This window comes from Bombina bombina, chromosome 8, assembly GCF_027579735.1.
Source record: "Bombina bombina isolate aBomBom1 chromosome 8, aBomBom1.pri, whole genome shotgun sequence".
NCBI classification, from domain to species: Eukaryota; Metazoa; Chordata; class Amphibia; order Anura; family Bombinatoridae; genus Bombina; species Bombina bombina.
In genome coordinates this window covers 65,660,911-65,687,967 of record NC_069506.1, presented here as the reverse complement: position 1 = coordinate 65,687,967, position 27,057 = coordinate 65,660,911, and the positions used below count along the sequence as shown (strand labels likewise).

At 36.8% G+C, this 27,057-nt stretch overlaps 1 pseudogene; it reads right to left on the bottom strand.

Moving 5' to 3' along the window:
* LOC128638814 (inositol hexakisphosphate kinase 1-like) lies at positions 1-26,829 on the bottom strand (annotated as a pseudogene).
* Between the last annotated feature and the right edge of the window lie 228 nt (positions 26,830-27,057).

The following is a 27,057-nucleotide window of genomic DNA, read 5'->3' as shown; positions in this document are numbered from 1 at the left end:
TCAAATAAGCTCCAAGATCCTGATCAGGTTGCGTAGGCCTAGTACATAGCCTTTATCAGGACAATTATGTACTATGGGTTCATCATGGAATCCTTTGTAAGTACTGTGGGCATGTCAGTCATGTGTACATCCACTTTTGGAGGCTGCTCCATGGCTTTTGGGTCCACAGGACTCAATATTGGATGGTCACAATGATCATAAATTATGAGAAGGGAGCTGGAGTAGAATTGGTAGGATGCCTGGCTCTCCAACACAGAAGACAAACATCTTGGTTTTGACGAGAATGGGCTCAGATGCTGATTCAAAGCCTGGTGAAAACTCTCTGTACTCATTCATCACCCGTGGTACTTGATCAGACACAGGTAGTGTCCAGTGGCCACTTGAAAACCCTGCATGGTTCACATACACACTGAGTGTGGCTGTTGTGCTCTGTTCACATTTCTTTATTTGTCTTGCCTTTTCCTTAAATGTATTGTTGCCGTGCTGCCTAGTGCCCATTGTAGCTGATCCTCTTAGAACTCACACTGCTATTACTGTCCAACATCTGGAATGGTACCTCTGACCACATCTGCAGCTCTAGTTTTGTGCGCTAGCAGTATTTTCCTCAGTCATTAGTGTTCTATCTTCCTTCTGTTCTGAGTTTGTTGCTGTGCTGTTTGTATGCTGTAGATCAAGACAGAAGTACTTGAGTTGCATGTGTTCCCTTTCAGGAATTTCTTCTTGGTCCATGGACTTATTTTCTTTGTAAGGGTATGCCACACGACTGATATAACTGTCACTGTCTCCTTCAAAGCAGACAGATGCAACACCTTTAAGAGTTTTGCAAAATAATAACTTATTGGTTATTAAACAGGTGGATAAGGGTAGTGTAGTAGTCTGATGAACACCAAAGACTACTTAGGGGAGGGAAACAAAATATTAAATGAGAAAAAAACTTATAAAAGACAACTATCAAATCCCACTGAAAAACACAAGAAGGAATTGGGTTTATTAATGATAACGAATATCAATAATTAATAATAAAAGTTACAAGAACATCTATCTTTTATTTTCTTCCTAACATACATAAATTGCTTAAGAATCCACCTGGTAGACCAGTTACTGTACCTCTGTTATAGATTCCCTATCTTCTAAACTTTCTGAATATATAGATAATTTTCTCCAAAAAAAAATCTTACCAACATATTTAAAAGATTCTACCCAATTTCAGAAACTCTTAGAAAATATAAAATAGCAGACAAACTATATATTGATCACCTATAATGTACTTGTGTACATGATTTTGTGAAGAAAGTTATGGAATTTTATCTTAAGAAGGATGAAAATATGACTGATGAACAAATGGTGTTTATTTTGGAGTGTATTAATTTTATTCTTAATAATAATTATTTCAGTTTTAATGGTCAGTTCTATTTACAAATACAATGGATGGTGATGGGCACTAAAATATGCCAACTTATTCATGGGTTATTTTGAACAGGAGTTCTTATGAGATACCCCATGGAGTGCGAATTTGGTACTGAATCACACTTATATAAATTATATATTCTCATGTGGAAGGGAGATTTAGATTTATTTTGGCATTTTATAAAGGACTTTAATATAAACTGAGACTACTAAGGAAATAATATATTAGTGAGCTAAAGGGCCCATTTATCAATGCCTGGACAATTCTCGGACAGAATGCCGAAGCACATTTGTCCATCAGACATATATCTCAGAGACTATATTCCAAATAGAGAAAGGACCGACAGTCACAATTGGCTGATATTTATTATTCTTAACTCGCAGGCCCACATACGCTACTCACTATCAGATAGTAAAACCTCATTATACAAGAATATTCGGCCGAGGGCAGATATGCTCCAGAGTTTTATGTTATAATCAGTGCCTTGGGTGCCGCACCCTATGCATCTTCTCTCCAGTCACTGAGAATGAATTTTGTTCTTTGCTATCTTCCTCACACCTCACTACCTGCTATTATTATTATCAGTTATTTCTAGAACACCAACAAATTCTACAGCCCTATTCATTCCCATATAATACCCTCTCTATCTTCTTCCATCCTCACATCTTTAACCTATCCCCTTCTACTAGTTCATTCCCATGTTCTTTCATACATGCAAAGGTCACTCCCATACTCCCCCAAAAAACTCCCTTGAACCTAATTCCCCTGCAAACTACTGCCCCATATCACTTCTTCCACTAACATCAAAACTCCTGGAAAAACTAGTTTACGACCACATAACGCACTTCCTGTTCTCCAACTCCTTGTTTGACCCCCTGCAACTTGGCTTCTGCCCCAAGCACTCAATTTAGACTGCCCTCACCAAGCTTACTAAAGATCTTCTTTCTGATAAAAGTAATGGCCACTACTTTATACGTATCTTACTTGACCTCCTACAGACCCTCAGCTCTCTTGATGTTTGTGGCAATGCTCTCTTTTGGATCCACTCTTCACAGGTCCTTTTCTGTGTAATTTGCTGGCGACTCCAACAGACAGAGGCATTGAAGAGAAGGAGTTATTCAAGGCCCTGTCCTGGGTCCTCTACTCTTCTTCATTTATTCTTCTTCACTGGGTAAACTTATCAACAGCTATGGCTTCAAATATAACCTCTATGCTGATGACACCCAGATCTACCTCTGCACCCCTGCTCTATCTCCCTCTGTTCTTTCTCACGTTAGCGGCTGCTTATCTGGCATTTCTTCCTGGATGGCCTCTCACCATCTAAATATTATCAAGACTGAGCTCCTTTTAATCTCCCCTCTAGCTCTACCCCAATTCCTGACTTTTCTATCCCCATCAACGGCATCACTATCTCCCTATCCCCATAATTCCGCTTCCTTGGAGTTAGACTTGATTCACATTTTTCCTTCATCCCCTAATCCAATTACTTCCTTCATCCTGCCACAACCACCTACGCAATATTTTCAAAATTAGCCTATTTCTGGGTGCTGACACCACAAAGCAAATAATCCACTCTACTTTAATTTATCAACTTGACTACTGCGATAACCTACTCAATGGCCTTCCTCTCTCCCACCACTTCCCACTTCAATACATCCTAAATGCCTCTGCCAGGCTAATCTACTTTTCATACTGCTGTGCATCTGCTGCACTACTCTGTAAGTCTTTTCATTGGTTTTTGATTCACAGAATTAAATTCAAAATTTTCACCATGACCTACAAAACCTTTACAAATGCCACTGCCCACTACCTACCTTCACTAATCAACAAGTATACTCCCCCCTACTAAAATCCAGCAATGACCTGCTCCTCGCCACTCAATTATCACCTCTTCCCAAGCTAGACTGCAGGACTTCTGTCATGCAGCACCTACCCTCTGGAATGCTCTCCCTCTCGCTGTCAGACTTGTCCCTAATATGCCTTATTTTAAACACTTCCTGAAGACATTTGTGTTCAGGGAAGCCTACCACCCAACTCAGTAACAAATTAATTCCACTTACCTAATAATTGCCCTCATCTAACTCTGTATTAACATCATTATTACTCTTGCAGTCCTTACCTCCTGTTTCTCACCCTCCTACTCTTCTAGATTGTTAGTTCCCTCAGGAAAAGGGCGCTCAATTCCTCCTGTATATGTTTATTAAATGTCTTGTCTCTTACAAGTTGTTTTTAACAAACTTTTTTTTAACAAACTTTTGCATTTTGTCAAAAAGCATCACATAAATACACCTATAAATATATTTCAGAAAAGCTAGCCATTAACGTTTGTTTATTCTGGGAGTCATTCCGGAAACATGAAGAACAGACTTGTGTAAGTTATAAATGTCAGTTTTGTCATACTGGGTAAGATTGTGATCAGTTTCTAAAAAAAACAAAAAACTAACTAAAATCAGAAGAATTTGAACCGATCCCATTATGATCTCATCACTTTGATTATTTTCACTTACTGATGTGACTGTGAATGATGGATCATCAGAAGGGGTCTGTTTTGTCTCTCCTCTAAAAAAGATGGTTTTATATTTAAAGCCCTAATGCCCATAGATATACCTTGTGGCTTTGGAAATAGCACAGGTCGGCAAGAACATGCTATATCTGCTTGCCTCCGGAAGTGAAGTTTGCAGTACTAATGCTGTTTTGCTGCAAAGCTAAGTTAGTAAACCCCTTAATGACCGCACGTCGTACAGGGTATGTCAGTCATTAGGGGGTTAAAAGAAAAAGCTAATACTTGCATAATTATGCTGACTAAAATAGTTTGGCATCTAGTGAGTAATTAACCCCTTGTGATATGTGTACCCTTTTCTGTGGCATTCACTTTTGCTTTTTTAAATGTACAGGAGTTCTATAATCATTTTTTATAGCCTTTAAAATTCAGAAACACACTCAGGTATAAAAAGATATAAGCAGGATTGATAGCTAATATGAAAAGGTCTACATTGAAATGACCTTTGTAGTTTTCAGGCTTATCATACTTTGCCAAATGGATTTACTAGAATCATGGTTTTTATAAAGAATATTATAATTGCATACAAGTGCTGCACAAAATATATCTAGATCTATCTATTGTCTATATTTCGAGTGGCGTGCTGACTGTAGTGTGCAAGCGATATGGGGAATTACCCAGCGTTTTGCGTGCATGAAAAATAGCGCCCGTATTACGAGTTGAAATTAAATGCATTCGCTTGAGCGCAATCTAATTTAACGGGCATCGGGTTAGAGCACTATTTAACTGTTACATTTGACAAAACAAAATGCACAAAACACATCAAAAATACATTTATCAGTAGCTACACTCATATTACCTGTCTGATAAAAATTATTTTAAGAAAGATATTGCATTCACATTTTATAAGGGCTCAAAGATATGGAGTTAGAAAAAAAAAGGCCTGCAAATGGCTTTAACAGAGATTCATACATATACATGTCTAAATATATGTGTGTGTGTGTGTATATATACACTGTGTGCAGAAGTATTAGGCAAATGAGTATTTTGACCACATCATCCTCTTTATGCATGTTGTCTTACTCCAAGCTGTATAGGCTCGAAAGTCTACTACCAATTAAGCATATTAGGTGATGTGCATCTCTGTAATGAGAAGGGGTGTGGTCTAATGACATCAACACCCTATATCAGGTGTGCATAATTATTAGGCAACTTCCTTTCCTTTGGCAAAATGGGTCAAAAGAAGGACTTGACAGGCTTAGAAAAGTCAAAAATAGTGAGATATCTTGCAGAGGGATGCAGCACTCTTAAAATTGCAAAGCTTCTGAAGCGTGATCATCGAACAATCAAGCGTTTCATTCAAAATAGTCAACAGAGTCGCAAGAAGCGTGTGGAAAAACCAAGGAGCAAAATAACTGCCCATGAACTGAGAAAAGTCAAGCGTGCAGTTGCCAAGATGCCACTTGCCACCAGTTTGGCCATATTTCAGAGCTGCAACATCACTGGAGTGCCCAAAAGCACAAGGTGTGCAATACTCAGAGACATGGCCAAGGTAAGAAAGGCTGAAAGATGACCACCACTGAACAAGACACACAAGCTGAAACGTCAAGACTGGGCCAAGAAATATCTCAAGACTGATTTTTCTAAGGTTTTATGGACTGATGAAATGAGAGTGAGTCTTGATGGGCCAGATGGATGGGCCCGTGGCTGGATTGGTAAAGGGCAGAGAGCTCCAGTCCGACTCAGACGCCAGCAAGGTGGAGGTGGAGTACTGGTTTGGGCTGGTATCATCAAAGATGAGCTTGTGGGGCCTTTTCGGGTTGAGGATGGAGTCAAGCTCAACTCCCAGTCCTACTGCCAGTTTCTGGAAGACACCTTCTTCAAGCAGTGGTACAGGAAGAAGTCTGCATCCTTCAAGAAAAACATGATTTTCATGCAGGACAATGCTCCATCACACGCTTCCAAGTACTCCACAGCGTGGCTGGCAAGAAAGGGTATAAAAGAAGAAAATCTAATGACATGGCCTCCTTGTTCACCTGATCTGAACCCCATTGAGAACCTGTGGTCCATCATCAAATGTGAGATTTACAAGGAGGAAAAACAGTACACCTCTCTGAACAGTGTCTGGGAGGCTGTGGTTGCTGCTGCACGCAATGTTGATGGTGAACAGATCAAAACACTGACAGAATCCATGGATGGCAGGCTTTTGAGTGTCCTTGCAAAGAAATGTGGCTATATTGGTCACTGATTTGTTTTTGCTTTGTTTTTGAATGTCAGAAATGTATATTTGTGAATGTTGAGATGTTATATTGGTTTCACTGGTAAAAATAAATAATTGAAATGGGTATATATTTGTTTTTTGTTAAGTTGCCTAATAATTATGCACAGTAATAGTCACCTGCACACACAGATATCCCCCTAAAATAGCTATAACTAAAAACAAACTAAAAACTACTTCCAAAACTATTCAGCTTTGATATTAATGAGTTTTTTGGGTTCATTGAGAACATGGTTGTTGTTCAATAATAAAATTAACCCTCAAAAATACAACTTGCCTACTTGCCTAATAATTCTGCACTCCCTGTATATATATATATATATATATATATATATATATATATATATATATATATATATATATATATATATATATATATATATATAAAAAGGGTGGGTGTGTACATATGTATTTATATGTGTATATATACACATATAAACACATAAATACATATGTATATAAAGAGCATTAGTGCCCTTTGCAGTCAAGTAGCTGAAAATAAAATGTTTACATATTCTTCTATATGAAGAACACTGGAATGTGAAATATTAATTTTTCATGTAGGGTTTAGCGCTCTTGAATAAATGCAGTTGGGTTAGCAGGCGAGTATGGGTATTAATGGGTGTTTTTTTGCAGTTTTCACACTCCGTTGAAGACTATGGGAGAATACATTGACACCGTCTAGCAAAGTAACCAGGATCACTAAATAATGCTTCACTTGTAATCTAGTCATATATGGGTCATTCAAGAAAAACAAAAAAAAACACTTATTTGTGAGAACATTTTATTAATAACTAAATGTTTAGTTCTATGTGCACAGAGGATTAATATAAAATAGTAAACTTGCATATAAGGCTAACTCCTGTATTGTGTTTAAGCTGCACATATTTGGTGCCTGTACACATGGGCCACTCCTGATTGGCTCAAAAGGTAGTGTTCTGCTTAGATGCAACCAGGGAGCAAAACTTTAACTGTGTATTTAATCCTTTTACAGGGGTTAAGCACACAGAAACAAATATATATTTAATAATGTAATGGTGTAATTCATTAGAAGTTACCTATAAAGTAACAAACTTAAAACAAAATAATATTCTCAAAGCAATCAGGGTACACACTCAAGCACAAACCTTATTTACAATATAACAGAAGTTATATCTTTTTTTTACTTATATTAGTGTGCACACTACAGAACAACAAGAGCATTAACAATGCATCTGTGCTGATTACACTCTCTAATTGATTAATGATTTATGTAAATTAGAAGAATGAACAAGACTTTGAAAACAAAAGAATTAAACAAAAAAATGCATGTTTTGAAAGAAATTATATTCAACCCTCTAGCTGCCAAAAAGAGATGTACTATATTGTTTAGCAACTAGTTCTATTGCTATCTGAAGAGCAAAAAGCATAGTATACATATATGTTTGCTAAATAAATAAATATATATATATATATATATATATATATATATATATATATATATATATATATATATATATATATATATACTGTATATATGGATTTGCTCAGATAGTTGTGTGTTGCAGTTTAACACTAATAAATCAGGCGCTGAATAACAAAAACTGCACAAGCTAGCTATATTGTATATATATATATATATATATATATATATATATATATATATATATATATATATATATATGTATATATATAAAAAGAAAGGGGCAGGGTGGCGCAGAAAACTCAAACTAAAAAATATATAATGAATAAATAAATAAAATATAATACAGTTTATAGTAAAATATTATAGCAATACGAAGTTATAAAAAAATATATATATAAAATAAATAGTATAATATATAGTGTATAGTGTTACAAATGTCCATAAGCTATAAGAAATCCTAAACGATCAGAGGTCACATCCTGCTCTGCTGATATATGGGATTTCCCCCCCCATATCGCCCAGCCCTGATTGATTGATATATATAAATATATATATAGAAGAGAAAACAATAGTCCAGCCCACACAAAGTTACTACTTACTAAAGAGAGCACAAGGACATTTGGAGGATTCTACTATCCATATTCCAAGATACAGAAGCCTGCACTCTGGGAGATCCAGTAGATCATTCAATCTTTTCTACAGGGAGTGCCTCACTCTTTTATGAAAGTGCTACATTCTTACCTCATGTGATTGAGGTTCATTCAAGTAAGTGCACATCTAATAGGGGACTAACATCTGAAGACTTTGCTCTCCGTATTTTGATGTGCTCCTGATTACCTCTGATCGTTTAGGATTTCTTATAGCTTATGGACATTTGTAACACTATACACTATATATTATACTATTTATTTTATATATATATTTTTTTATAACTTCGTATTGCTATAATATTTTACTATAAACTGTATTATATTTTATTTATTTATTCATTATATATTTTTTAGTTTGAGTTTTCTGCGCCACCCTGCCCCTTTCTTTTTATGTTCTTTATTGAGGAGTGATAGGTCTCCTCTGCTATTTTGGGTTTTGGCAGCTGGATACTTCTTACTGAAAATATATATACTTTTATGAGGTGCTGGGTATAGAGTATATACCTTGTGGCATAGCTTTTATTTGACTGTGAGCGCCCAGGAGTGATTCAGTGGATTCTTTCTACTGGTTCATTTATCTTTTGTCTTTATATGTATATATATGTATATGTATATATTTATTTTTAAAATAAAAAGAAATCAGGTTTGCCAAATGGGTAGACATCATGCACAAAACAGTTGGAAGGATATCACTATATGAAAACAATGTTTTTATGAATTACTCTAAAAACACCCCCTAATTTAATACTAAACTACCAATAGCTCTTAAAAGGGCCTTTGTAAGGTATTGTCCTAAGTTAAACAGCTTGTTTACCTAAACAAATTACCAATTACCTCCTAACAGTAAAACCCCCCACCCACCAAACCCCCCAAAATAAAAAAAAACTAAACTACCCATTGCCCTTAAGGGGCATTTATATGGGCATTGCCCTTAAGAGGGCATTCAGCTCTTTTACTGCACGTAAAAGGGCAATCAGCTCTTTTACAGCACATTATATACCTAATCTTAAAAAATAAAAAAAAGCCTAAGACTAAGCGCCAAATAGGTACTCACCGTTCCTGAAGTCCGGTGGAGAAGGTCTACTTCCAGGCAGCTCCTTCATCTTCTATCTTCATCCGGAACGAAGGCGGCGTGGAGCAGAGGTGCAGAGCTGTCTTCTCTGATGCGTGGATCCTCAGCGACGGTCCTCAATGGCGGCGTTCCTCAACAGCGGGTTCCTCGGCGGTGTGGAGGCTCCTCTTCATCCGATGTCCGTTGTACACTGAAGATTGAATGCAAGGTACCACATTCAATTTGGGGTACCTTGCATTCCTATTGGCTGAAATTTTGAAATCAGTCAATAGGATTAGAGCTACTGAAATCCTATTGGCTGTTCAAATCAGACAATAAGATTTCAGTAGCTCTCATCCTATTGGCTGAAATTTTGAAATCAATCAAATAAATATGGGGTACCTTGCATTTAATCTTTAGTGTGCGGCGGACGATCCTATGAAGAGGAGCTCCATGCCGCCGCTGAGGATCTGTGCATCGTGGAGGCCACCTCCGCTCCGCACCGCCTTTGCTCCGGATGAAGATAGAAGATGATAGAGCCGCCTGGAAGAAGACCTTCTCCGTCAGACTTCAGGAACGGTGAGTACCTATTTGGGGCTTAGTCTTAGGCTTTTTATTTTTAAGATTTGGGATTTAATGGGCTGTAAAAGAGCTGAATGCCCTTTAAAGGGCAGTGCCCATACAAATGCCCCTTTAGGGGCAATGGATAGTTTAGGTTTTTTTTAGTGTTAGGTTTTTTTTATTTTGGGGGGTTTGGTGGGTGGGGGTTTCTACTGTTAGGGGGGACTTAGTGTTTTTTAAACGTAAAAGAGCTGTTTAACTTAGGGCAATGCCCTACAAAAGGCCCTTTGAAGGGCTATTAGCAGTTTATATTAGATTAGGGGGTATTCTTATTTTGGGGGGCTTGTTTCCATAGGGATTAGGTTTAAAAAAAATAATTCTGTAATGTTAGACTTTTTTGTAATTTAATGTTAGGATTTATTTTAATTGTAATTTAGTAGCAATTGGGGTTCATTTATTGGGTGTTAGGTTAGGGGGCTTAGTAATTAAAAGTTATTTGCGTTGTAGGGGTTTGGCAGTTTAGGAGGTAATAGGTTAATTAGGTGTATTGCGATGTGGGGGTTTGACGGTTTATGGGTTAATAGGTTATTTAGGTTTATTGCGATGGTTGGCGGTTTAGGAGTAAATTAGTTAATCAGGTTTATTGCGATGTGATGGTTTGTCATTTTATGGGTTAATAAGTTGATTCAGTTTATTGCGATGGTGGGGGTTGGAGGTTTAGAGGTTAATATTTTAATTATGTTATTTGTGGATTAGGGGTTAATTACTTTATTATTTAACCATGTTGGCAGTTTCAGCGTTTGCTAATACTTTAAGCAGGAGGTTAGGGTTTTTTGTTATACTTCGTGCAGGCAGTTAGTTTTTTTTTGCGGGTGGTTACGTGTCTTTTCGTTGTTTCGTGAGGGCGGTTGCATGTTTTTGCTTTTTTAAGGCTTCGTTTGCCTATGCTGCATCGAGGTGAATTCCAAAAATGGCAGAGGGGTCTTTCACCACCATGCCATTTTTGGAATTCACCGGGATGCAGCTTCTCTGCATCCAGGTGGATTCTTTCGGCTGCGCGCACAGCCAACATTCTTTTGGCTGCCTAGCGCAGCCAACATTTCTTTTGAGGATGCGTGCGCAACTGGCGACACTGACGGACGCGTTACAAACGCGATTATAGTATAGATAACGTATCTTGGGATTTATGTGACTGATGACAATCTTTCTCTTCTTTTCTCCAACTCTCTGTTTCTCTCTTTTCCTTCATTCTTTGCAAAACTTCTTAAAATACAAAAACATTTGTTTTTATTATATTGGACATTCAATTAATAATTGTTATGTGTGTTTGAAATCAATATTGTAACTCTGTATTTGTTTTTACTTTTGTCCATACATTGTGTTTATATGATGTTCTATATCTTGATGCCTCAATAAAGAGATTTATTAATAATAATAAAAAAATAAAAAAATCAGGTTTAAAAAAGAAACAAAAAAATCCTTGATTTAGAAGTGGTTGTTTAAAACACTGTATAGGACACATTTTTATGTATTTTGTGTTTTTAAGTCTTGTCATAGCTCCTAAATTACCTCCTTTTATTTATTTCTGTAAAAATATAAAGAAGTATTTTCATAACTTACACAATAATATTGTACCCTGATTCCAATTTTTTTTAAAAATGTAAATTTGTGGTGGCATTTTACTTGCAGAAAATATCAATGGACATATTTTTTTAAGGAAAGTAATTGACAATTTTTATTATTAAAAGGGAAAAATATGTTTTTCCATGACTGTATACATTTAAATATATTACATGCCTTGTACTGAAACCCAGATAAACGGAATTTGAATACATCACATTCCTTTAAAGGGACAGTAAAGTCAAAATTAAACATATGGATTGGATAGAACAATGTTCCAATTTACCACTATTACCAATTTTGCTTAGTTCCTTTGGTATCCTTTGTTAAAGATTAATCATCTGGCAGCAGTGTGTGCAACAATATTTATAGCAATGTTATACTTAGGGCTAGAATTATCAAAGCTGAGGCGTACAGGGGCACGTATACGCGCCCCTGCACGCCTCAGCTCACCTGTGGCGCGGCGAAATTACCCACAGGTAATCAACATTGCACACAAGCGCAATTTTGCGCTCGCGTGCAATCCCGCCCCTTGCTCACGTACAGCCAATCACGCGTGGGCAGGAGCTGTCAATCTCTTCGATCGGACTCGACCACAGAGATTGAATTTCGCCACCTTAGAGGTGGCGAAGAGCTTAGGGAAGCAGCGGTCTGGTGACCGCTGCTTAATAAATTACGGCGAGCAAGTTCTTGTGAGAACTAGCAGCCGTAGGGGCTTGATAAATCGAGCCCCTAGTTGCAAACACAACTGCCATATAATGCTACAGACACTCAATGACAGCAGTGTTTGCAACTATGTACTACATTGCTATAAATATTGTTGTACACACTGCTGCCAGATGGCTAAAGACATGTGCACGCACCTGAGCTCTGCTAGGATGACTCTTTAACAAAGGATACCAAGAAAACTAAGCAAAATTGATAATAGAAGCAAAGTGGAAAGTTGTTTAAAATTGCATGCTCTATCTGAATCATGACAGTTTAATTTTTTACTTTACTGTCCCTTTAAGGAAACTAATTTACTTAAGAATTCTAAAAAAGTCTCAAGAACACATTTTGCATGAGGCATCCTGTTGTCAAGAAAAAAGTCAAGTTATTCAAGACAATGCGGTGAAGTTGGTTGAGTTGCTCACCTGGTTGAAGTTGAGCGAGGTTCATATACATCTAGTGTACAAAGAAAGTGATGGACTTGCTGGCTTGAGCAGAATACGAACAGAGTAGCATCACCAACAATAATTACAAAAAAATGTTTTCAAAGACACCATCAACAAATTGGGGCCAATTTAACAAAGTGCGCCGAACATCGCTAAATGCCGACAGCATACACTGTCTGCATTTATTATTGCACAAGCAGATCTAGTGAACTGCTTGTGCAATGCCGCCCCCTGCAGATTTGCGGCCAATCAGCCGCTGGCAGCGGTGTCAATCAGCCCGATCGTATAGGATCGGGCGGATTTAAGATCGAAGCCTCAGAGGCAGCGGACAAGTTACGGAGCAGCGGTCTTAAGACCGCTTCTTCATAACTGCTGTTTCCGCGGAAACAGGGGCATCAAGCTCCATTCTGAGTTTCTTAATTGGGCCCCATTGAGTCAGTATTACAGGCCTGCAGATTGTGTTTCAATTTTCACAACTTGGAAATTATTTCATAAAATCTGTCAAAGCATTTAATTTCAGACAGCTAACATGTTTGGCATTCAAAGACTTGGTAAAGTACATCCCAGGAATGGCAATAGGAGAGTCATGGGCTGCTGTTACAGTTTCCAGGGCAATGGCTGCACAGGTGCCCACAGTAAAACTATCACAGCTTGCTAGCATTTTTTTTAATTTATAGTAATATAATGTGGGAATAGGGTCTGTGAAATTTCCATGAATTTTAAAAAACCTGCCCGTGAAACGTACATAAATCTTTAAAAACCTGCCAGCGATACATCCATGAATTTTCAAAAACTTGCACATGAAATGTCCATAAGTTTTCTCCACTTATATTGGCTTATATGGTAGCAAATTGGCAGAGAAACTAAAACAGATTTATGAGTAGAAAGGGACATGTCCCTTATAAAACAGTTGGACTATGTTTGTTTGATTACTGGTTTTGAACTTGTAGAAACTACAGAGGCATGACACCTTCATCCAAAATAGGTGCTACCTTTTGATAAAATCAAACAACTTCAATGGGTACAGTTAAAGGACCATTAAACTTGACATTTCAACAATGTATAACATGTTTCATTATTGCATGTGAAACATTATTGTAATATGCTATTTATTTTGCTGCCTTTTGCTGTAAAATACATCTAAAAATTGTGCTTGTTTCACTTTCGCTCAGGGCGGTTTGTGTTAATACTTTTAGGCAATTTATGTGAGCTTTTGTTTACTTCACCCTCACCATAAGATTCTCAGCAGTCACATGTTTGTAAAAGGTTGATTATCAGTTTTGCATCAACAATCATGATAGGAAAATCATTCTTTGTAATAGTGACTAAGTTGAATCAATGCTATATCTGAATATTAGTTTTGTGATTGGTAAGCAATGATTCTTTTGTTTTAGGTCACATGGAAATCAGTGAAATAAATAAACATAAAACAATATACTCATTTGACAAAATAAAGCTGCAGTTTTCATTGCAAAATTACTCTCAGATATGAAGGTTCAAAATTATGTAGTTAACAATTTGTCTTTAGTGGTCCTTTAAATAGTCCTCCATAGTGGGATCAAGTTTAGTAGTACATTCAATAGACTGCAGAAATGTACGATGCACAAAAAATATAGATGAAGACAAACTGTTTGATTATGATTTTTGCAAAACATTTTTGAAGCAAACAGTAAAACTTGGAAGAATAAGGGCTAGATTGCGTGAAGCGATATTAGTGCTCCATTTTGTAATACCAGCGCTGGTTTTACAAGTAAATCGCAATGCGAATGCAAGCTTGAGTTCGCATTACTAGGAAGCATTGGGCTCATGAGAGTGCACTTCCATTGGCTTCTATGGGAGCCTCGATCTGATGCGGTCAGAGCATTTTTAAATATTTTGGAGTACAATAACCAATGGCACTACTTATTGTATATTACAGAGATATCCTTTTAATATCTGTTTAGTATTTTGAATGATAATATCAGGTGAAAGTGCTGTGTATTGGCTTCACAAGTTGAACTAATAGTGGATAAAGAATACACTAAAAAGAATCCAATAGTAGCATTCACTAGTCGGTTACAAACGGTGATTAAATTATCAAGTATATAAATGATATTCTCACATCAGGGGAATATGTCACACAAATAAAACTTAACTTTTATTAGGATCACAAAATATAAAAAAAATGGGGAGAAAGATTAAAACCACAACCAGGAGGAACTGGAATAACAGGATATATTAAAATCAAGAGCAGTTGTATCAAATACTAAAGCTGTATACAGGAAGGCAACCACGGCATGTATATGGTTGAATGAATCAGTATAGAGAAACGTGGGACATGGGAAATCTGCAGACAGGGCTCGTATACAAAAAGTGCAACACAGGGATCTGTATTACTTGTGAGTGATAATCCACAATAAGGTATCTTGCATAGGAGTAGTAACAGAAATGAAGATCTAACACTTGTTTTGCGTGTATTATGGGGGCCGATTTATCAATGTCTGGCGAAAATGATCCGCTGTAGCGGATCATGTCTGCCAGACATCGCTGAATGCCGACAGTATACACTGGGGCCCATTTATCCGGATGGAGCTTGAGGGCAGGCTCGCCAGAAACAGCAGTTATGAAGCAGCGGTCTAAAGCAGGCGGACAGACATTGCAATTCAACCCGATCGAGTACGATCGGGTTGATTGACACCCCCCCTGCTGGTGGCCGATTGGCCGCGAATCTGCAGGGGCGGCGTTGCACCAGCAGCTCACAAGAGCTGCTGGTGCAATGCTGAATACGGAGAGCGTATTGCTCTGCGCATTCAGCGAGGTCTGGCGGACCTTTGATAAATATCCCCCACTGTCTGCATTTAACATTGCACAAGCAGTTATGGTGAACTGCTTGTGCAATGCCGCGCCCTGCAGATTCGCGGCAAGTGGGTGTCAATAAACCCGATAGTACACAATCGGGCAAGTTGCAGACCGCAGCCTCAGAGGAGGCGTATGAGTTAAGGAGCAGCTGTCCCTTAGTCTAGATTATCCTGTATACCCCTAATGTAACATTGGTGTTTGAACATGATATAACACCTGCTGTTTATAAATGCCGGTTAATACAGCTCTTCTATTGTCCAAATGTATGCAAGTGCAGCACGCTAAGTGTAATATGAGTTAAATATCTTCATTATAATTTCCTATGTGAAATTAATTGCTAAATTTGTATTGCATAAACAGTATTTACAGAGTAATAGTAAGTGTAACTGAATCTGTTTACGCCTTTGCTTATTATAACCAAATGTTAGAATGTAATAAAGTATCAGGATAGAGTGTATCTAAAAAGCAAAATATACAAATATTAACACATACATATATACTGTATATGTATATAATCATATAATACAACACACATAAAGTCCAGTACTCACTCACAAGCTCTCATCTAGGATTAAAAGCAAAACTGGAAGAGTTAGTTACCACATTTGGCCAAATGGGACAAGCCCAGGTACCATGTCAAGGTCTCTTCCACATACCTGAGTCCCTAATACAGCCACACAACTGCAGCCATGCACACAAATGCAAGCTAATAATCAAACAAACTGGGAACAGGTCAGGGTTCACAGACTTATGTAATCACCCTGGGCATAAGCAAAATCAGGAGAAAGGAATGCACATCCAGACTGGACCGGGTACACATCCTATGACTCATAAACAGGACCAGCTTTGGTTGCTATCGCATTCATATAAAGCTCCACTATTTACAGAGTCACAGGCAGTTAACCCCGGGCCTGCCAGGGTGCAAGTCCTTAGGGAGAATTACAAAATCAGACAATACAACACACATAAAGTCCAGTACTCACTCACAAGCTCTCAAATAAATAATCATATATATATATACTGTATATTTACCTTGCGGTCTATGGGGGGACACAGTTCCCATAGACCGCAATGTAAAGGTACTTTTACTTTTCAGTGCTGTTTGTTTTCTAACACCCCACTCTCACCAACTTTAAAGCCCCAAAACTGCCTAGTGCAGCTATTTTTTTATTTTTTTTGAATGCTAATGGAAAATGTGCCCGTTTGTGGGCGCGTGATAATTTAGCACTCCACTTGTAATCTAGCGATAAAGATACTACAACCTAAGATAAGGGTTGAAATGTTAATGAAAATAGACAAAGACTGAGCTGGATATATTGAAATAAACAAGGCATTGTTTTTGATGTAGGAAAATAATGTGATGATATTTTCTTGTGTTTTAGAGAATGTTATATGAGAAAGTGTACATTTTTTAGGATAACATTGACTAGCCGAGTCTAATCATTAATCATTGGGTTTTGCATGCTGTTGAAATGTCCCATTTTTAAATTTCCAAAATCTGAAACCCTTTGCTATATAGTGACGGCCTCTTTATGCACCTCAAGCGACGGAGCTAAAATGATTTGCCCCTACAAGAAAGTATCATTTTTGGATGATGATTACTTTTCCCCTCGTTTGTACTTCTGTACTGTTCTATTTTAAGCATGTAAAAACATATTGCATATACAGTTTCACAAATTAAAGGGGCATGAAACCCCAAAATTTTCTTTCATGATTTAGGTAGAACATACCATTTTAAACAACTTTCCAATTTACTTATATTATTTAATTTGCTTCCTTCTCTTGCGATCCTTTGCTGAAAGGTTTATGTAGGAAAGCTCAGGAGCAGCAAAGAACCTAGGTTCTAGCTGCTGATTGGTGGCTGTATATGTATATAACGATTGTCATTGGCTCACCCATGTGTTCAATTAGAAACCAGTATTGCATTGATGCTCCTTCAACAAAGCATACCAAGGGAATAAAGCAAATTTGATAATCAAAGTAAATTGGAAAGTTGTTTACAATTGTATGTTCGACCTAAATCATGAAAGAACATTTTTGGGTTTCATGTCCCTTTAATTTGTGAAACTGCACATCCGTGACTAATCAGCCGCTAGCATCCTAATCGTATCTGATCTGGGGTGTAAATCAACCCGATCGTATTGGATTTCCGGCAATGTCTGTTCGCCGCCTCAGAGCAGGCGGACAGGTTATGGAGCAGTGGTCTGGCAGCAGGCTCGCCAGAAACACGGGGTTTGTGTATAAAAAGCTTAATACTTATAGAGAACACTTTTATTACTTAACTACTGTAAATTCTTCTGCTGGCTGTGTTTACTTAGGCTTATCAATAGCCTATACTCCGGTATAGAAACTTTCAGTATAGGTGGGGAAACCACAGGCTACATCAGCTATTTCAAATGCCAAAATAAGGGTAAACAAGCTACTTGTATACAAGTTAATACACTACCGCAGGTAAAATGGATCATTTGGAACAATTTAAAGAGTAGAACATGTTTGGGTAAAATGTCTCTTTAACTCTGGTATCCAATTCTGCAAACTAGAATTGCACACTGCAGTCTTCACACATGCAGCTTCCCATAATTGCCCACAACCGTGGTTATAACATGCTGCAAAACAGTGCATGTTTTGCTAACAAAAGTCTGGTCTGGCTCCTCCAAATAAGTAAAGTTGTCAGAGGAATTAGGCCATTGAATAAGTGCAGACAACTTCTTAATATGTTCCGGAACCTTTCACACTCAGCTGATATGTTAATCTACTGAAAAAGCAACAGAAAAGTCCTGTTGTTCAAGTTGTTTGATGTCTCTAAGTCACAGCCCAATGACATAAGTCATGACCAATGCTTAAAGGGACAGTCTAGTCCAAAAAAAACTTTCATGAATCAGATAGGGCATGTAATTTTAAACAATTTTCCAATTTACTTTTATCACCAATTTTTCTTTGTTCTCTTGGTATTCTTAGTTGAAAGCTTAACCTAGGAGGTTCATATGCTAATTCTTAGACCTTGAAGGCCGCCTCTTAAGAATGCATTTTAACAGGTTTTTCACCACTAGAGGGTGTTAGTTCATGTTTTTCATATAGATAACACTGTGCTCATGCACGTGAAGTTACCTGTGAGCCATCACTGATTGGCTAAACTGCAAGTCTGTCAAAAGAACTGAAATAAAGGGGGCAGATTGCAGAGGCTTAGATACAAGATAATCACAGAGGTAAAAAATATATAAATATAACTGTATTGGTCATGCAAAACTGGGGAAAGGGTAAAAAGGGATTATCTATCTTTTAAAACAATAACAATTCTGGTGTAGACTATCCCTTTAAAGGATTACTAACTTTATGTTTTCAGTGTAAAATGGAACAAACAATTTACCTTTAAAATATAATAGCAATGTAATGTAGCTTGCTATTCTTTGAAACAAAGCTCCCTTTTGCATTAAAATCATATTTAATTTTATCCCCATAATGTCACGTCATCCAGCCCTCAAATGTGGGCCGTCTAAGGGCTAAGAAACTAGCCAATCGGATGTGTTGTTTTTGCATATCATTAAAATATATTATTTGTATTCAACGCATGCGCAAAAACATTTCATTCCTCTCGCATGCGCATATTAAGGCACTTAAGCCGACATGATAGCTAACAGCAAATAAAACAAAGCATGCACATTTAAAATTCAAATCGATTACATCGGTATTCAAGCCATTCCACTCTACAATATACTTCAATGCTAGTGCTCCTCTTTTGCATCTCTAAATGCAATATCGTCTTGCAAACAGTTATACAATATATATATTCAGTGATTCTGCCATGTAATTGTACATTGGATTTAAATTTAATAGATGCATTTTTGTTAACATTATCAAAAACAATTATAGATTATCCGCTAGATTTGGAGTTTTGTCGGTAACGACCCGAAAAACTAACGCTGGCTTTTTTCTGGCCGCACCATAAAAATAACTCTGGTATTGAGAGTCCACATAAAGGCTGCGTTAGGCTCCAAAAAAGGAGCGTAGAGCATTTTTAACGCAGCTTCAACTCTCGATACCAGAGTTGCTTACGGACGCGGCCAGCCTCAAAAACGTGCTCGTGCACGATTCCCCCATAGGAAACAATGGGGCTGTTTGAGCTGAAAAAAAACAAACACCTGCAAAAAAGCCGCGTTCAGCTCCTAACGCAGCCCCATTGTTTGCTATGCGGTAACCCTTCCTACGTCTGCACTTAACACTCTAACATGTACCCCGAGTCTAAACACCCCTAACCTTACACTTATTAACCCCTAATCTGCCGCCCCCGCTATCGCTGACCCCTATATTATATTTATTAACCCCTAATCTGCCCCCCACAACGTCGCCTCCACCTGCCTACACTTATTAACCCCTAATCTGCCGACCGGACCTGAGCGCTACTATAATAAAGTTATTAACCCCTAATCCGCATCACTAACCCTATCATAAATAGTATTAACCCCTAATCTGCCCTCCCTAACATCGCCGACACCTAACTTCAATTATTAACCCCTAATCTGCCGACCGAATCTCGCCGCTATTCTAATAAATGTATTAACCCCTAAAGCTAAGTCTAACCCTAATACTAACACCCCCCTAAGTTAAATATAATTTAAATCTAACTAAATTAATTAACTCTCATTAAATAAATTATTCCTATTTAAAGCTAAATACTTACCTGTAAAATAAATCCTAATATAGCTACAATATAAATTATAATTATATTATAGCTATTTTAGGATTAATATTTATTTTACAGGTAACCTAACACTAGACTATCAATAAATTAATTAAATAAACTACCTACAATTACCTACAATTAACCTAACACTACACTATCAATAAATTAATTAAATACAATTGCTACAAATAAATACAATTAAATAAACTAGCTAAAGTACAAAAAATAAAAAAGAACTAAGTTACAAAAAATAAAAAAATATTTACAAACGTAAGAAAAATATTACAAAAAATTTAAACTAATTACACCTACTCTAAGCCCCCTAATAAAATAACAAAGCCCCCCAAAATAAAAAAATGCCCTACCCTATTCTAAATTACTAAAGTTCAAAGCTCTTTTACCTTACCAGCCCTGAACAGGGCCCTTTGCGGGGCATGCCCAAAGAAATACAGCTCTTTTGCCTGTAAAAAAAAACATACAATACCCCCCCCAACATTACAACCCACCACCCACATACCCCTAATCTAACCCAAACCCCCCTTAAATAAACCTAACACTAAACCCCTGAAGATCTTCCTACCTTATCTTCACCATACCAGGTTCACCGATCCGTCCTGAAGAGCTCCTCCAATGTCCTGATCCAAGCCCAAGCGGGGGGCTGAAGAGGTCCATGATCCGGCTGAAGTCTTCATCCAAGCGGGGCAGAAGAGGTCTTCCATCCGATTGAAGTCTTCATCCAAGCGGCATCCATCCGGAGCGAAGCGGCAGCATCCTGAAGACCTCCACCGCGGAACATCCATCATGGCCGACGACTGAACGACATTGGAGGAGCTCTTCAGGACGGATCGGTGAACCTGGTATGGTGAAGATAAGGTAGGAAGATCTTCAGGGGCTTAGTGTTAGGTTTATTTAAGGGGGGTTTGGGTTAGATTAGGGGTATGTGGGTGGTGGGTTGTAATGTTGGGGGGGTATTGTATGTTTTTTTTTACAGGCAAAAGAGCTGTATTTCTTGGGGCATGCCCCGCAAAGGGCCCTGTTCAGGGCTGGTAAGGTAAAAGAGCTTTGAACTTTAGTAATTTAGAATAGGGTAGGGCATTTTTTTATTTTGGGGGGCTTTGTTATTTTATTAGGGGGCTTAGAGTAGGTGTAATTAGTTTAAAATTGTTGTAATATTTTTCTTATGTTTGTAAATATTTTTTATTTTTTGTAACTTAGTTCTTTTTTATTTTTTGTACTTTAGCTAGTTTATTTAATTGTATTTATTTGTAGCAATTGTATTTAATTAATTTATTGATAGTGTAGTGTTAAGTTAATTGTAGGTAGTTTATTTAATTAATTTATTGATAGTCTAGTGTTAGGTTTATTTGTAACTTAGGTTAGGATTTCTTTTACAGGTAAATTTGTAATTATTTTAACTATTTTAGCTATTAAATAGTTCTTAACTATTTAATAACTATTGTACCTGGTTAAAATAAATACAAAGTTACCTGTAAAATAAATATAAATTCTAAAATAGCTATAATATAATTATAATTTATATTGTAGCTATATTAGGATTTATTTTACAGGTAAGTATTTAGCTTTAAATAGGAATAATTTATTTAATAAGAGTTAATTAATTTCGTTAGATTTAAATTATATTTAACTTAGGGGGGTGTTAGTATTAGGGTTAGAATTAGCTTTAGGGGTTAATACATTTATTAGAATAGCGGCGAGATTCGGTCGGCAGATTAGGGGTTAATAATTGAAGTTAGGTGTCGGCGATGTTAGGGAGGGCAGATTAGGGGTTAATACTATTTATGATAGGGTTAGTGAGGCGGATTAGGGGTTAATAACTTTATTATAGTAGCGCTCAGGTCCGGTCGGCAGATTAGGGGTTAATAAGTGTAGGCAGGTGGAGGCGACGTTGAGGGGGGCAGATTAGGGGTTAATAAATATAATATAGGGGTCGGCGGTGTTAGGGGCAGCAGATTAGGGGTACATAAGCATAACGTAGGTGGCGGTCGGCAGATTAGGGGTTAAACATTTTTTTTCGAGTGTCGGCGATGTGGGGGGACCTCGGTTTAGGGGTACATAGGTAGTTTATGGGTGTTAGTGTACTTTAGAGTACAGTAGTTAAGAGCTTTATAAACCGGCGTTAGCCCAGAAAGCTCTTAACTACTGACTTTTTTCCTGCGGCTGGAGTTTTGTCGTTAGATGTCTAACGCTCACTTCAGAAACGACTCTAAATACCGGAGTTATAAAAATCCCATTGAAAAGAAAGGATACGCAATTTACGTAAGGGGATCTGCGGTATGGAAAAGTCGCGGCTGAAAAGTGAGCGTTAGACCCTATTTTGAGTGACTCCAAATACCGGCGGTAGCCTAAAACCAGCGTTAGGAGATACTATAAACATTCTAAGAAACAGAAGGAGTTTACATCTAATATAACAGGAAAGTCTTTTAAGATCAAAGATACTATAAGATGCTCTGACAGATATGTGGTTTACCTAATACAATGCCGATGTGGCAAACAATATATAGGTGAATCGGAAAGACCATTACGTGACCGTATACGGGAGCACATATGGTCTATAGAAAAATATGATTTAGACAGGAACAAAGACCTCCCTGTACCAAAGCATTTTGCTGCATGTAACAATGGGAATTTAGCCCATTTCTCATATATAGGAATAGAGAAGGTTAAACCACATTGGAGGGGTAGCAACATTCAATCTGATTTAATCAAAAAAGAAACAAAATGGATCTTTGAACTAAAGACATTACAACCCAATGGTTTAAATATTGACTTTGATATAGGCTGCTTTCTCAGAGATTAGAATTAATTATGTCCAGTAATTTTAATTTTGATTTTTAATTTTAAATTTATTTTTATTCCACGTTTATATACTCTTTTCGTTTTAATATCAAACAATTTTTTGAAAATCAAGCAATTGTTCGTAAATATTTGAGCACATGTATATGTGGACAAAGGAAAGATATGCACAACTACTGTTTGGTTATTGTGCTTAGTATATCCCTTTAAGTAACATTATATATGTGTATATGTCGTGATATATGCAAACATATATTATATAATATTGCGATTGGTATAATTCCCCCTATTTTTAATATAATTACTTTTATACGTATAGGTCTATTTAGTGTTTTTAAAGATGTTTTTATAAAGATTTTTTATATATATATAGGTTATTTTTATAAATAGTTTTTTAACGAGTAATTTGATGCACTGTGATTTATTTATTTATTTATTTGTTCTTTTTAGTATAGCTCTTTGGTCTTGGTGATAACAAATTATGTATCGCTTCAGAATCATGATCATACAACACTACATATTTTTGTTTTAATTTTTTACTTTTTGCAGCTGTCCTTTTCAAATTGATCGCTACTAGTGTATATAAATACTAATTGAGACAGATAAGGTAATATGCTGTATAGCAACAAATTTGCATTTATGTACTATGTACCATTATTTTGTTATTTTGTTACTGTTTGATCGCACACTGCCATTACTAACTTTGTCTTTAAATTGCAAGACACCCCTACTTATGGCATTCAACCAATCAACATAAAAGCTATAGGTATAAAAGGACCTACTACACTCTCTTCTGGAGCTTGACAAAGGCCCTGAACGGGCTGAAACGCGTTGCTCCGCCCACTCTGACGTTACGTGACGTAGTCATTACAGACCGGCTTCGATACTGTGAGAATCCCTGAGTGGAGCAGTTATTCGACATCGGCTTTTATATTAAAGAAACATCCGCTTCCACTGTTGTCTGACCGCTGCTGCAGAGACCAAAACACGGTCTCCCTTCCAGCTACAATAGGCACTCGACATTCTCAGCTGTTGAAGGAGTCTCTGATTTCGTTCCGATCTGGATCTAATCCATATTAACCCTTGAAGGCTTATGAACTCTCTTTGGATCAAGTCCTATTGTATATTTCTGTTGTGTTTATTTTATTTTTATTATTTTTTGGTACTGCACTTATTTATTTTTAATCGTACTAGCTGATCAGCTATATATTTTTTTTATTTGCATATACATATTTTTTATATTTTTTATTTTCATTCTTATTTTGTCCATTTATTTTATGTAATAAAAACACATTTTTTGCACATAAAGCATACGTTGTTTAAGTTGTCACTAAGACCAAAGGATATTTTAATTTTTGTTTTTCAACCAAGTAGGTCATATCACATTCATCCATTTTTTCTATTTTCCAATTTTAGCAACAAAAAACTTTTTTTGTAGCGCCAGAGGTTTTAAAATTTCTTATCTTTTTTAAGGTAGTTATTTTTATTTTTTCTATTTCACTTGTGGAGACAGGGGTTCTCCATTACCTACTGGCATATTGGTATTTTAGAAAATCCTGCGCAGGGTTACACACAATTTTATCTAACCTTTTCACGGCTACCGCCAAACTCCAAATCTAGGCCTATGTGTTTTATATATTTATTCAATCAAAGTATTGTGCTTTTTCATTATTAGGAATTACTTATATAGATCAGTATGCTATTTTATTCGCTTTATTGTTTATGCATTATAAAGAATACATTTGTTTTAAATAATTTGTTATTTTGCTCGTCCATCCTAGGGAGATTCTATTTTGACAAAGATAATTAATGATTATTAAAGTTATATGGCCACAAAATTATTGTATTTTCTAATGTAGCAAAGTATATATTTTTTGCTCGTTTATTCTAGGGCGATTCTTGAAGTACTTATGTCTACTTCGCAACTCAGTCTTCTGGTGCAGTATCGATTGTCCGTGTCTTCTTACACATAAGATGGTGACGTATCCGATGACGTTGCGCTAACTCGCACATGCGCATTGCGCCTCGGATTCGCCATCTTACAACTGCAGTTGTCAGCCTGGATTGGGAATCCGTAACAGCAGACAAAATAGTGGGTTTGGAAAAAGTAATTATTTTAAAATTATATATTGTGAAAACGGCACATATTTCATACAGCATCCACATTTCAAAAAGCTTATTTAACATGTATACAAGTGTGAGATAAGCATTAAAATTCTGACTACAGTGTCCCTTTAAGTCCAACACCATCAACAATCCCTATATAAGGGGTTATACAATACAGGTGGCCCTCGTTTTACAACGATTCAATTTACACCGTTTCAGAATAACAACCTTTTTTTCCAGTCATGTGACTGCTATTGAAAAGCATTGAGAAGCAGTGCATTTATTAAAATAGCCAGTCGATGGAGCTGTCTGCTTGTGTTGCAGCAAAGCCAAGCAAGCTGAAATTAATCAGTTTAACCAGACCTGAGCTATAGAGCAGATTTCAAAGGAACAAGATCTTTCCGTCTATAAATTAGTCCAGATTGGAATGCATAGAAAGAACTGTTTGCAGAAAAATGCAAGTGAAGTCTGTGTTGTGTGATTATTTTATTAGGTTTATAATGCTGTTTAGCAAATGTTTTTGTTCATTTAACTCAGTTTAATTATATATTCTGTGTTGTGTGATTATTTTATTAGGTTTATAATGCTGTTTAGCATTTAAAGTCTTCATTTCAAAGCTTTAAAAATAATGTATTAGGTGTTACTTATGACAATTTTGAGAAGGGCCTGGAACCTATCTCCCTCACTTCCCATCGACTTACATTATAAACTGGGTTTCAATTTACAACGGTTTCAATTTACAACCATTCCTTCTCGAACCTAACCCCGGCGTAAACTGAGGGCTACCTGTAATTCCTAAAACTAGAAACACTTCCCTTTATCTTGAGCTCTAATCTAACATGACATTACTTGTCTTTGGTATGTTCTTCGCAAACCTCTCATGCTTTAACAAATCCATATTTAGCTCCTTTATAATGGTGCAGCTCCATCCAAGCCCACAATTAAAGGGCCATTAAACCCCAAATTTTTCTTTCATGATTCAGATAGAGAATACAATTTTAAACAACATTCCAACTTACTTCTATTATCTAATTTGCTGCAATCTTTAGATATCCTTTGTTAAAGAAATAGCAATGCACATTGGTGAGCCCATCACATGAGGTATCTATGTGCAGCCACCAATCAGAAGCTACAGAGCCTATCTAGATATGCTTTTCAGGAGAGAATATCAAGAGAACGAAGCAAATTAGATAATAGAAGTAAATTAGAAAGTTGTTTAAAATGGTATTCTCTATCTGAATCATGAAAGAAAAAATGTGGGTTTAATGTCCCTTTAACTGAGGGATTCTAAGGGGTAGATTTATCAAATGTCAGACGGACATTTCTGCCCAACGTCGATAAATGCCGACAGCATATGCTGTCTGCATTTATCATTGCGCAACATTTTCTGGTGAAATGCTTGTGCAATGCCACCCCCTGCACATTCGCGACTAATCGGCCGCTAGCCTCCTAATCATATCTGTTCAGGATGATTGCAGTCCACCACCTCAGAGGCGGCAGACGAGTTAATGAGCAGCGGTCTTACGGCCGACATCATTCCCACATTTATTAGTAATTCACTACATTTATTAGTAAACTACTCACAAGCCACACTTTCCCCACAGAAAGAGGGGGCACACATACAAGCTGAGAAAACATGATGTCCTTTAATGCACTAGCTTTCTCATTTACTAAGGTGCCCATCTTGGCCACACCTTTCTTGGCATACCTCTCAGCAAGTATGGTCTATGCTCTGTGTAAATGTACAACCAATCCGCCTTCATCTTGTCACTTTTGCATTTTGTATCTTGTCAGCATTTCTTAGCTAACACTGAACTTTTGTTATTCTCAACCTTAGTATACTAACATTTGTTCTTGCTTGTTAGTATCAACATGGTCTCACTATATTTCCTGTTATTGTATATTAAGGCTGAATGTCTACAGTTTTCTGGACTTTTACATAAACAATTATTTGTCTCAAGTTTTGTTATTTGTAATATATATAATATATA